Source organism: Chiloscyllium punctatum, chromosome 20, assembly GCF_047496795.1.
Source record: "Chiloscyllium punctatum isolate Juve2018m chromosome 20, sChiPun1.3, whole genome shotgun sequence".
Lineage (NCBI taxonomy): Eukaryota > Metazoa > Chordata > Chondrichthyes > Orectolobiformes > Hemiscylliidae > Chiloscyllium > Chiloscyllium punctatum.
This window is the reverse complement of record NC_092758.1, coordinates 24,071,779-24,084,826: the sequence shown is the minus strand read 5'-3', so window position 1 is coordinate 24,084,826 and position 13,048 is coordinate 24,071,779. Positions and strand designations below refer to the sequence as shown.

Below are 13,048 nucleotides of genomic sequence, written 5' to 3'. Positions count from 1 at the left end.
GGTCTAACCAACTTTTCAGACAGTTCTACCCTTACCTCCTTACTCTTAACCTTTGTGCCTCAGCTAAGTATCCCATATAGGTTCTTCACCACTTTATCTATGGTTAACCACTTAGCCTGTGCTGTTACCTTAAGGAGCCAATGGATATGCACACCAATGTCTCTCTAATTCTCGGTGCTTTCCAGGATCCAACCACTTGTTATGTGTTTCTTTACATTGTTTGTCTTGCCCAAGTGCATCACTTCATACTTATCCGGATTGAATTCTGTTTGCCACTAATTTGCCCGGCTGACCAAACAAACAATCTATATCCTCATGAAATCTAAGGCCAATCTCTTTGTGATTTACCACTCCTTCAATTTTTGTATCAGCCGTGAACTTGCTGACCAACTTTTCTACATTAAAGTCTAAATCATTCTTACTTACCACAGGCAGCAAGAGATCCAGCATGAATCCTTAAAGAACTCCACTGGGCACAAACTTCCAGTGACCTTCTCCTTTCTGCCACTCAGCTAAATCTGGGACCAATTTTCCAATTTCTTTGGGTCCCATGTGCTCTTGTTATCAGTCTCACATGTAATCTATAACTGTTTGAATTGCCCTTATCTATAGATCTTGTAACCTCTTTGAAAAATTCAATCAACGTGGTCAGACATGACTTCCCTTTAGCAAAACCATGCTGACCCTTTCTTCAACAAGGAAATCTTTTTGCCTTGACATAACAGGGTCCTGAGTGTGTTTTTTTTAAATGAACCAGTTTGGATATCTTATGACACACTTACAGAGCCAAAACACCCAAGGTAGGACTTGAACCTGAAAATTCTGGCCCAAAGTTACGGAAACTACCACTTACATCACAAAATCTTCACAATGTCGTTGCCATTTTTAAAACTGACAATCGTTTGTTTGTAGAGAAACATGATAACTATTGCACCACAGAAATTTTGGTGTGTGTGAATATATGTAGCCTCTAGAACACCATATGAACATAAGATACAGAAGCACGATTAGGCCATTCAACCCTTCGGGTTTGCTCGAACATTTGATCATGGCTGATATATTACTCAACCCCATTCTCCTGCCTTCAACCATTATCCATTTACTAATCAACAATCCAAATATCTCTTTCTTAAATACACTCAATGATTTGGTCTCCACAGCCTTGTGTGGCAATGAGTTCCACAGATTCACCACTCTCTAGCTGGAGAAATCCCTTCTCATGTCAGTTAGAAAGGGTGGTCCCTTCATTCTGAGGTTACGCCTTTGGGCCCTAGTCTCTCCGACTCGTAGAAACATCTTCTCCATATCTACTCTATCCTGGCATCTTAGTATTATGTAAGTTTCAATCAGATCTCCCCTCATCCTTTTAATCTCTACTGAGTGCAGAACCAGAGTCCTCAACTCCTCCTCATATGACAAGCTCTTCATCCCCAGGATCATTCGTGTAAATCTCCTCTGGACCCCCTTCAATGCCAACATATCCTTGCTTATATGCGGGCCCAAAAAAGGCTCAGAATATTCCAATTGTGGTCCCTCTCAAAATGAATGCTATCATTGTATTTGTCCTTCTAAGTGCCAAATGGACCTACATGTCAACCTTAAAAAAATTCTAAACTAGAAACCCCAACTCCCTTGTGCTTCTGATTTCCAAAGCTTTTCTCCATTTAGGAAATAGTCCATGCTTCTATTCATCTTACCAAAATGCATAACCTCACACTTTCCCACATTGTATTCACTCTGACATTTCTTTACCCACTCTCCGAACTTATCCAAATTCTTTTGCCACCTGCCCGCTTCCCCAACACCACCTGTGCCTCCACCTATCTTTGTATAATTTGCAATCTTAGCAACAATGCCCTCAGTTCCTTTATCCAGATCATTCATGTAATAATATGGGTAATGGAACTCCACTAGTCACCAGATGTAATCCTGAAAAAATACCCATTTATGCCTGCTGTCTGCCTTCTGCTAGTCATCAGGAAGGGCTTCCTGATGAAGGGCTCCGGCCTGAAACATCGATTCTCCTGCTCCTCGGATGCTGCCTGACTTGCTGTGCTTTTCCAGCAACACACTCTCCACTCTGATCTACAGCATCTGTAGAGCTCACGGTCTCCTTCTGTCAGTCAGCCAATTCTCTGTCCATGCCAGTACCTTGCCCCTAACACCATGGGCCTTTATCTTATTTAACAGCCACCTGTGCAGTGCCTTGTTAAAGTCCTTCAGAAAATCCAAATTGATCACTAATATACTGGCAGGGAGATTTGATACAGCTGCTCGGGAGGATTTACACTAGTAAGGAGGGGGTGTGACCCAGGGAGATACTGAGGAAAGAGATCAATCTGAGACTGGTACAGTTGAGAAAAGACGTCAGTCAAACAGTCAGGGTAGGCAGGAACAAAGCAGAGAATAAGGTAGGACTGATAAATTAAACTGCATTTATTTCAATGCAAGGGGCCTAACAGGGAAGGCAGATGAACTCAGGCCATGGTTAGGAACATGGGAATGGGATATTATAGCAATCACAGAAACATGGCTCAGGGATGGACAGCACTGGCAGCTTAATGTTCCAGGATACAAATGCTATAGGAAGGATAGAAAGGGAGGCAAGAGAGGAGAGGGGGGAGTGGCATTTTTGATAAGGGATAGCATTACATCTGCACTTAGGGAGGATATTCTCAGAAATACATCCAGGGAAGTTATTTGCAAGGAACTGAGAAATTAGAAAGGGATGATCATCTTATTGGGATTGTATTATAGACCCCCTAATGGTCAGTGGGAAATTGAGAAACAAATTTCTAAGGCAATTTCAGTTTCTGTTAGAATAATAGGGTGGTTATGGTAGGGATTTTAATTTTCCAAACATAGACTGGGACTGCTATATTTGGAAAGTGTTTAGATGGAGAGGGATTTGTTAAGAGTGTACAAGAAAGTTTTCTGAGTCAGTTTGTGGATGCACCTACTAGAGAAGGTGGAAAATTGAATTGAATTGAATTGAATTGATTTGAATTGAATTTATTGTCACGTGTACTGAGGCACAATGAAAAGCTTTGTCCCAGTGAAAATTTGACCTACACTTGGGAAATAAGGCAGGACAGGTGACTGAGGTGTCAGTGGGGGAGCAGTTTGGAGCCAGTGACCATAATTCCAATGGTGCTAAAATAGTGATGGAAAAGGATAGACCAGATCTAAAAGTTGAAGTTCTAAATTGGAAGAAGGCTAATTGTGATGGTATTAGGCAAGAACTTTCAAAAGTTGACATGGAGCAGATGTTAGCAGGTGAAGCGATGGGTGGAAAGTGGGAAGCCTTCAGAAATGAGATAACGAGAGTCCAGAGACAGTATATTCCTGTTAGGGTGAAAGGAAAGGTTGGTAGATGTAGGGAATGCTGGATAACTAGAGAAATTGAGGGGTTGGTTAAGAAGAAGAAGGAAGCATATGTCAAGTATAGACAGGAGAGATTGAGTGAAGCTTTAGAAGAGTATAAAAGTAGTCGGAGTATATTTAAGAGGGAAATCAGGAGGGCGTGAGATAGCTTTGGCAAATACCATTAAGGAGAATCCAAAGGCCTTTTTACAAATACATTAAGGACAAAAGCGAGAGAATAGGGTCCCTCAAAGATCAACAAGGTGGCCTTTGTGTGATGCCGCAGGAGGTGGGGAAGATACTAAATGAGTATATTGCATCAGTATTTACTGTGGAAAAAGACATGGAAGATATCTTGAAAAATGTCCATATTACAGGGAAGGAAGTGCTGGATGTCTTGAAATGCATAAAGGTGGATAAATCCCCAGGATCTGTACCCCAGAACTCTGTGGGCAGTGAGGGAAATGATTGCTGGGCCCCTTGCTGAGACATTTGTATCATCGATAGTCACAGGTGAGGTGCCAGAAACCAGAGGTTGGCGAACATGGTACCATTATATAAGAGGGTGGTAAGAACAAGCCAGGGAACTATAGACTAGTGAGCCTGATATCAGTGGTGGGCAAGTTGTTGGAGGGAATCCTGAGGGACAGGATTTATATGTTTTTGGAAAGGTAAGGACTGATTAGGGATAGTCAACATGGCTTTCTGCATGGGAAATCATGTCTCATGAACTTGAGTGCATTTGTGATTATTGATGAGGGCAGAGCGCTGAACGTGATCTATATGGTCTTCAGTAAGGTGTCTGACAAGCTTCCCTGTGGGAGACTGGTTAACAAGGTTAGATCTCACGGAATACAAGGAGAACTAGCCGTTTGGAAGCAGCACTGGCTTAAAGGTAGAAGACAGAGGGTGGTGGTGGAGGGTTGTTTTTCAGAGTGGAGGCCTGTGACCAGTGGAGTGCCACAAGGATTGGTGTTGGGTCTGCTACTTTTTGTCATTTATATGAATGGGGTTGGATATGAACATCAGAGGTACAGTTAGTAAGTTTGCAAATGACACCAAAATTGGAGGTGTAGTGGACAGCGAAGAAAGTTATCTCAGATTACAATGGGATCTTGATCAGATTGGCCAGTGTGCTGAGAAGTGGCAGATGGAGTTTAATTTAGATAAATGTGAGATGCTGCATTTTGGGAAAGCAAATCTTAGCAGGACTTATACACTTAATGGTGAGGTCCTAAGGAGCGTTGCTGAACAAAGAGACCTTGGAGCGCAGGTTCGTAGCTCCTTGAAAGTGGAGTCACGGGTAGACAGGATAGTGAAAGTGGTATTTGGTCTCCTTTCCTTTATTGGTCAGAGTATTGACTATAGAAGTTGGGAGGTCATTTTGCGGCTGTACAGACATTGGTGAGGCCATTTTTGGAATATTGCATGCAATTCTGGTCTCCTTCCTATTGGAAAGATGTTGTGAAACTTGAAAGGGTTCAGAAAAGGTTTACAAGGATGTTGCCAGGGTTCGAGGATTTGAGCTATATAGAGGTTTACGAAATTATGAGGGGAATGGATAGGGTAAATAGACAAAGTCTTTTCCCTGGGGTGGAGGAGTCAGAACTAGAGGGCATAGGTTTAAGGTGAGGGGGGAAGGATATAAAAGAGAGTTTAGGGCACCTTTTCACTCAAAGGGTGGTACATGTATGGAATGAGCTGCCAGAGAAAGTGGTGGAGGCTGGTACAATTGCAACATTTAAAAGCCATCTGGATGGGTACATGAATAGGCAGGGTTTAGAGGTATATGGGCCAAGTGCTCATAAATGGGATAGATTAGGTTGCGATATCTGGTCGACATAGATGAGTTGGACCAAAGGGTCTGTTTCCATGTTGTACATTTCTGACTCCATGGCTCTATGACATCCACTGTCTGACCTCCCCTTGATGAAACCGTGCTGACCCATGGTATATTTTACCACGTACTTCCAAGTACTCTGCAATCTCATTCTTAATAATGGGCTAAGACACTGCCCTTTCTGGAGCACATTGGCAGCTCACAGACCATGTCTTGAAGAGAGTCCATGAGAATCATTGAGATGGCGGTTGCAAGTAGCTATCCTGATTAATACATCTTACCCATTATCTGTGAGGAAAGACTGGCACTATAAAAGTTGTGGCATGCATTTTTCAAATAAATATTTTTTTAGAAACTATCCTTTCCAAATTGAAATGCCAGTGCAGAGGAAAATCTTTCATAGTTCTATAAGCATGCCAGTGTGCTTACGCTGGTGAAATTGGTTAAAGTTACTCCCTCATTCTTCAAGTAGCTGTCAGTGAATATTTATTTAGCAATGACCAATCTGCTGTCAAATTTGCATAAATATCACCAACAGCAGCAAACAAATGGGCTTTGTCCCAAGGTACTTGTAGTTGTGAAGCAAAAGGTATTTATCGAGCTAAATTATCTGCCAGTAGGATTGAGACATTTTATTCCTAAATCCATGTTCGCCATCCCATGTAGCTCTGCTATCCAGTCCAGGTTGGTCTGTTTTGACTGACCAATTTGGAATATTAATATGCGATCAAGGCACATGGTTGGACTCCTGTTTTGATCAGGACAGGATTCAGTGGTTTCTGAGGTTTTAAAATATATTTTAAATGTTCCACATGGTGTCCAGTACTCCCTCCATTTGATTTTAACAATGCTTTGCAAACTGCCATTGGAAGTTATCAACTGATTAATATCACCCTGCAGCTGATTGACATGAAATGCTCATAGTAGCGATACAGCAGTCACTACAATGTTATGGCCAGATTCCAGATTCCAGATTCCAGATTCCAGATTCCAGATTCCAGATTCCAGATTCCAGATTCCAGATTCCAGATTCCAGATTCCAGATTCCAGATTCCAGATTCCCCAAGGTAGTGCACCTGTAGGTTCACCAAATATAGATTCAGTTTAATGATGGTCGTTATTTCAGTATTTGCAAGATCACAGATACTTATAGATCAGGAAAACCATTGGGCCAATCTGAATACACATATCATTAACAACCTTGTTAATGTCCAGAATTTCAATCCAATTATTGACCAATCTTCCCATGAAGTTGAATCACATGATGTCAACTCCAAAGCTTTTGTTTTCCAGTTAGGATCCTTGTTCTAATTTTGTTGAAAATTGAGTTTGGATTGTCTTTTTCATTATATGTTTAAAACCTCCTGCTTTTGTAAGAGCAGTCATTTTTCCTTTCACCTCAGATCTCTGATATAGAAATCAGTTTGTGCAGTCCCTCCAGCATTCACAAGCATCTCCTTTGTATCTTGGTGATCAGAACAGGATATAGATATCAAGGTATGATCTGACCAACTTATAAGTGTTACAAACTCTCCTGCTGAGTGATCTTGAATCCCTGATTACATTGTTGGAGAAAAACTTAGATTTTTTTAAACTCTAAGGGTTAATGATATTTCCATACTAAAGTAGAAAGCAAGTTTTTATCTTTGAATGAAATGAATCAAAAGCAGCTTAAAATCTCATGTCCATAGGCATTTGTGTAACCAGGAGACAATGTTAATGAAAACATTCTAAGAATGGCTTAGAAGGAGACAGTGCAGGACAGACGCTGATATAAGAAGAGATAGCAATATCAGGCCAAGAATGATTGTTTATACTGAGTTGGGTTAAGGTGACCTTAGCATATTAACCTGTAATACAGAAGGTACATCTGTTTTATTTGTTGTGTTCTAAAATGGATTTTAATGTGGATAATGGTATAAGATACTCAACTTTTCTGTATAGTTTGGAGTTTTACTTCAGTGTAATAACTGAGGCATATCTCTCCTTGCATTGCTCAAGTAAAATGATTGTAAAATCCTTCACCCTGTCTCCAGCAATTGATCATGAAATAAAATTAAGACAACAGCTGTTGTCATGTACAGGATACTCACCTTAAACTATTGGAGCAGCACTACAAAATTGGTGAATACATTTCATTTACCAACTATAATTAGTGTGGTAAACTGACACGAGACAATTCAGTTGGCTGGAGGGTGACTGAGTATAGGAAACATTAGAAAAGGATAGATTGCTAGCAAGAGCTCTTGTTGATAGAATTGGCACAGAAATTAGAGTGAGCTCAATTCGTGCTAAACCAATCTTTGCAGAGCTGAACAGGGAATTTTGCAGGTGGCATCCATGCTCAGTATGAAACATAAAAAATGCAGGCAAGAGAGATGAAGGAGAAAACGGCTGTAAACATTGATTGAAGGTCAGAGGGTTCTATCACCGGATTTATAGCAGAACAAGAGTCCAAACTGACTAAGAGGATGCTGAAGGATGTGTGGGACCTGCAGGGAGCGTCAGGAGAACAAAAAATGATGGGGTCAGAAGAGAATAGAGAATAGAAGGGAGAAATGATCATTAGCAGTTTAAACAGCACCATGCCCATAATTAATAAAGTATAAGTTGATCACAACTCCTTTGGTTTGTATACAAGTATATTAGCACAACAGATTGGTTATAACAAAAACAGTACTCAGTGGTTGCTGGAATCTGAAATACAAACAGAAAATGCTGGAAGTGCCCAGCAGGACAGGCTGCATCTGTGGAGATAAACATCTGAGCTGATGAAATGTCATCAACCTGAAACATTAACTCTGTTTCTCTCTTTACCGATACTGCTAGTCCTGTTCAGTGTTTTCAGCATTTTCTCCTTTAGCTCGATGTTATATTGGTTTTGTTGATTTTGTTGAACGTGGGGACAACTAAGATGCCTTGACCTCTTCCAACCACATCCTCGGATACTCCAACATTGTTCGACACGTACACATGCTGCTCGGCATTTATTTGTACGTGCTAATAATACCTTCAGTGTTGCAGAGCTGTGAGGTCACTGAAACCTTTTAGCTGAAAGCCAAAATATGCTCTGATCTCAGAATTTGAGACCAGAAAATATGAACATATCTTCAGAATGCAGCAATATTTAATAATGGATCATACGTTTTGCATTGATTTTGTCTAATTAATAGGTCAACTAAAAGTTATTATGTTTTCAACAGTAAAGTTGTACTCTATGCTATTACTGAAAGGAACATACTTAGGATTGATTGAACAGAAAACTGATTGCATAGCTGTCCATCTAGGCACAAAGTGTATGACAAAATGAAGCATCATTGCAAGTCTCAGCTGCTATTGTTTTTAATCTATTTGTGTTTCCCTCTCCCCCACAGTTTACCAGATGCTCCTTCATGGAGTCTTGTTTCTAAGGTCTGCTACTTGCATGCCCGGTATATATTCCCAGCTGTCTCTCTTGCCCGTGCCATTTCTTGAAACCAGCTGCAATATTCCTTGTTATTTTTTGAGCAGCTAACTTTGATGTTGTTTATATTGTCTAGATTGTCCCTTTCTGGTCTTTTTCCAGATCCAGCTACCTTTCTGAGGCTATTGCACATTTCTATTCATGACCAGTATGTTCTTCTATCTGCCCATTCTACCTCCAGCCAACCTTTTCCTAGCATTCCACTCTTTTGCAGGTGGTCTCAGCCATGCCAACTGTCATGCTGGCAGCTGGGTCTCTGTAGCTGTCATTTCAGCTTATTATTCACCCCCATTGGTAGATCTAGGATTCTGTGGTTGCTCCAGAGCTGTTCTGCATCTCCATATGATGAGCCCTCAACATACTGTGTCTTGCCATCTATACTGTTTCATGCATATGGTTGTGGCGATACAGTTCTATTTTTCAGAAGAAAAATCAGTAAAGTTATCATACTGCTAGAGAGTCATCATTCAGTTAATTCAGTTGTCCTATTACCAACAACAGTTACCTGAATTTATACAGTACCTTTTGACATTCTAAAATGTTGCATTGTGGTTTATTGAATATGGTGAAATTCTGTAGTTTTATCCATTTCTTTTGTACTGGGTATGGTAGTATTCTCTGTGAAATTTGTTGTAACCATTCTCCAGCTGAGGTTCCCCAGTTTGATATACTTCCAGATGGGATACTTCAAACCTTTTAAGCTGCCCAGTGAGGAAGTGAGAGTTAACTCTCTTGACTCGCTGGTTGCAATGACACTAATTTTAAAAGCCTTTGAAGGTGCCTTTCTCCGAGATCCAAATCAATTCATGTTTTAAAAGGAGCCAGTTTAACCAAGATTTTTTGAAATAACAAAAAAAGTAAATTTATTAAATACTAAACATGAGAAGGAAGAGTAACACAACAAACACACACACAAGAGTTAAGTTCAAAAAGACAAAATTTAAAACAAAATTTAGTCTCTGAATTGTTTGTGAAGACAAGATACTGGTAATTTTGACACTGGTAGTTGTCTGTTTGATTTCTAAACACTTGCCTTTGTAAGTTGATTGAGAGGCTTCTCTTCTAATAACTTTCAACATTGGCTGCCTGGCACTACTTGATGGGGAATGGATTTTTTTTCCATTTTGTTTGATCTGCTGTGCAGGGGTGTTTAAATGGCTGTTCTTAGCATTGTGGTGCTCACAGCACATTAGTACATCTAGTAGAATGTCAGGCCAGTAACACACAAACACCAGAGTTGTCTGTTTATTACTCTTTTTTTTTGTATATTTCTGGAAGGTCAAACTCAAATAAGTTGCAAAAGGTAACTTTCTGCTAAGTGTGGGGAGACAGTCAGCTCCTCCTTAACTCTTGCCGTTTACATCTGTTTGAGATTTCTCTGACATTCTACAGGTGCAACATTCCTCGAGTCCCACACAAGACTTTGCCAGTGACTGAAGTTATAACTGCAGTCATTTTTGGCAAAAGCAGACTTCTTTTAGAAGGCAAATCTTGGAGTTAAAAGTTAATGGTGTCCATGATTCTTCAGGTGATTTTGGATATCTGGTCAGCATTGGATGAGTTCAACTGAAGGGTTTGTTTCCATGCTGCACATCTCCACGACATGATGACAAATGCTGAGTATGCTCTGAATGTTACAAGATTTAGAACATAGAACATAAAAGAGTACAGCACAGTACAGGCCCTTTGGCCCATGATGTTGTGCTGAGCATTTATCTTAATCTAACATCAACCTAACCTACACACCCCTCAATTTATCTTTGTTCATGTACTTGTCCAGTAATTGCTTAAATGTCCCTAATGTCTCTGACACTACGACCACTGCTGGCAGTGCATTCCACACACCCACCACTCTCAGCTAAAGAACCTACCTCTGACATCTCCCCATACCTTCCTCCAATCGCCTTAAAATTATGACCCCTCATGACAGCCATTTCTACCCTGGGGAATAGTCTCTAGTTATCTACTCTATCTATGCCTTTCTGTACACCTCTATCAAGTCACCTTTCTTTTTCTCTCCAGTATGAAACGCCCTAGCTCACTCAACCTCGCTTCATAAGACAAGCCCGCTAATCCAGGCAGCATCTGGTACCCTCTCTCTAAAGCATCTACATCCTTCCTATAATGAGGCAACCAGATCTTGACACAATATTCCAAGTGTGGTTTAACCAGGGTTTTCTCAAGCAATAGCAAAACCTCATGGATCTTAAACTCAACCCCACAGGTAATGAAAGCCAAAACACCATACGCCGCCTTAATAACATTATCAACTTGGGTGGCAACTTTGAGGGATCTCTGCACATGGACCCCAAGATCCCACTGTCCCTCCACACTGCCAAGAGTCATGTCTTTAACCTTGTATTCAGCCTTCAAATTTGACATTCCAATAAGAATCCCTTCGCATGTATCCAGGTTGAACTTCATCTGCCACTTCTCAGCCCAGCTCTGCATCTGTCAATGTCTTGTAACCTGCAACAGCCCTCGACACTACTGACAACACCACTGACCTTTGTGTCATCGGCAAACTTACTAACCCATCCTTCTATTTCTTCATCCAAGTCATTTATAAAAACTACAAACAGCAGAGGCCGAAGAACAGATCCCTGTGGGACACCACTGGTCACCGATCTTCAGACAGAATACTTTCCACTACCACTCGCTATCTTCTTTCAGCCAGTCAATTCTGTATCCATGCCTCCTTGCTTTCTGAAGAGCCTATCTTGGGGAACCATATCAAATGCCTTATTGAAATCCAAAAAAACCACATCCACAGCTTGGCCTTCATCAACTTCTCTTGTCACATCCTCAAAGAATTCCAGGCTGGTGAGGCATGACCTGCCCCTCACAAAGCCATGCTGACTATATTTAATCAAACTGTTTTATCCAGAATCCTTTCCAGTGCCTTGCTTACCACAGATGGTCTGTGGTACAAACTGGTCTGTAATTCCCAGGGACTTATTAGCTGGAACATTCAATTCAGCCTGACAAAAGGGAAAAAGCTTATTGCATTGTTACCAACAGTCACTGAAATGGAGCTCAGAGAAGACAAAAAGAAGTCAAAGGTCAGGAAGTATGTGAAGAAGTCAGATTTAGGGTGTAGGTTTGCTCACTGAGCTGTAGGTTTGATATCCAGACGTTTCATTACCTGGCTAGGTAACATCATCAATGGTGACCTCCAAGTGAAGCAAAGCTGTTGTCTCCTGCTTTCTATTTATAGGTTTGTCCTGGATGGGGTTCCTGGGGTCTGTGGTGATGTAATTTCCTGTTTGTTTTCTGAGGGGTTGATAGATGGTATCTAGATCTATGCGTTTGTTTATGGTGCTGTGGTTGGAGTGCCAGGCCTCTAGGAATTCCCTGACATGTCTTTGCTTAGCCTGTCCCAGGATAGATGTGTTGTCCCAGTCGAAATGGTGGGTTATTTCTTCCGTGTGTAGGGCTACGAGGGAGAGAGTGTCGTGTCTTTTTGTGGCTAGCTGGTGTTCGTGTATCCTGGTGGCTAACTTTCTTCCTGTTTGTCCTATGTAGTGTTTGTGGCAGTCCTTACATGGAATTTTGTAGACAACATTGGTTTTGTCCATGGGTTGCACTGGATCTTTTAAGTTTGTTAGTTTTTGTTTGAGAGTGTTGGTGGGTTTGTGTGCTACTAGGATTCCGAGGGGTCTTAGTAGTCTGGCTGCCATTTCTGAAATTTCTTTGATGTATGATAAGGTGGTTAGGGTTTCTGGCTGTGTTTGGTCTGCTTGTCGTGGTTTGTTCTTGAGGAATCTGCGGACTGTATTTTTAGAGTATCCATTCATCTTGAATACGTTGTATAGGTGGTTCTCCTCTGTTTTCCGAAGTTCGTCTGTGCTGCAGTGTGAGGTGGCTCGTTGGAATAGTGTTCTGATACAGCTTCATTTGTGTGTGTTGGGATGGTTGCTGGTGTAGTTAAGTATTTGGTCAGTGTTTGTTGGTTTTCTGATTACGCAGGTTTGTAGTTCTCCATTGTCCATTCTTTTGTGATGACAAAGGTGTCATGTACGTAACAGACCCAGATTTTTGTCTGATGCCGACTCCATGTTAGGAGTGCTGATTTTTAGCTGTACTGTAGGGCTAGTAACTGATGTATGACATCTGTGTAGTTGGAGTGCTCAGGGAAGTCGTGGAGCAACTGAAGCTCTGTGTAGCTACGGATCATGGAAGGCCTCTGAGAAAGAGAAGCCATCGCTATACAGATATGAATTGTTCACATCTATTGATGAAAAGACACTGTAGTACAGTCTGATACAGTTGCATCATCTGCAGAAGAGTTACAGGACCAGAAACATTAACTCTGCTTTCTCTGCACAGATGTTGACGGATTTGCTGAGTTTCTTAAGCAATTTCTATTTTTCTTTCGGATT

At 41.1% G+C, this 13,048-nt stretch overlaps 1 protein-coding gene across 8 annotated transcripts in view; it reads right to left on the bottom strand.

The window, feature by feature from the left end:
• Positions 1-13,048, bottom strand: part of tenm2a (teneurin transmembrane protein 2a) — a 2,790,214-nt gene that overhangs the window by 742,306 nt on the left and 2,034,860 nt on the right. The window lies entirely within an intron of this gene.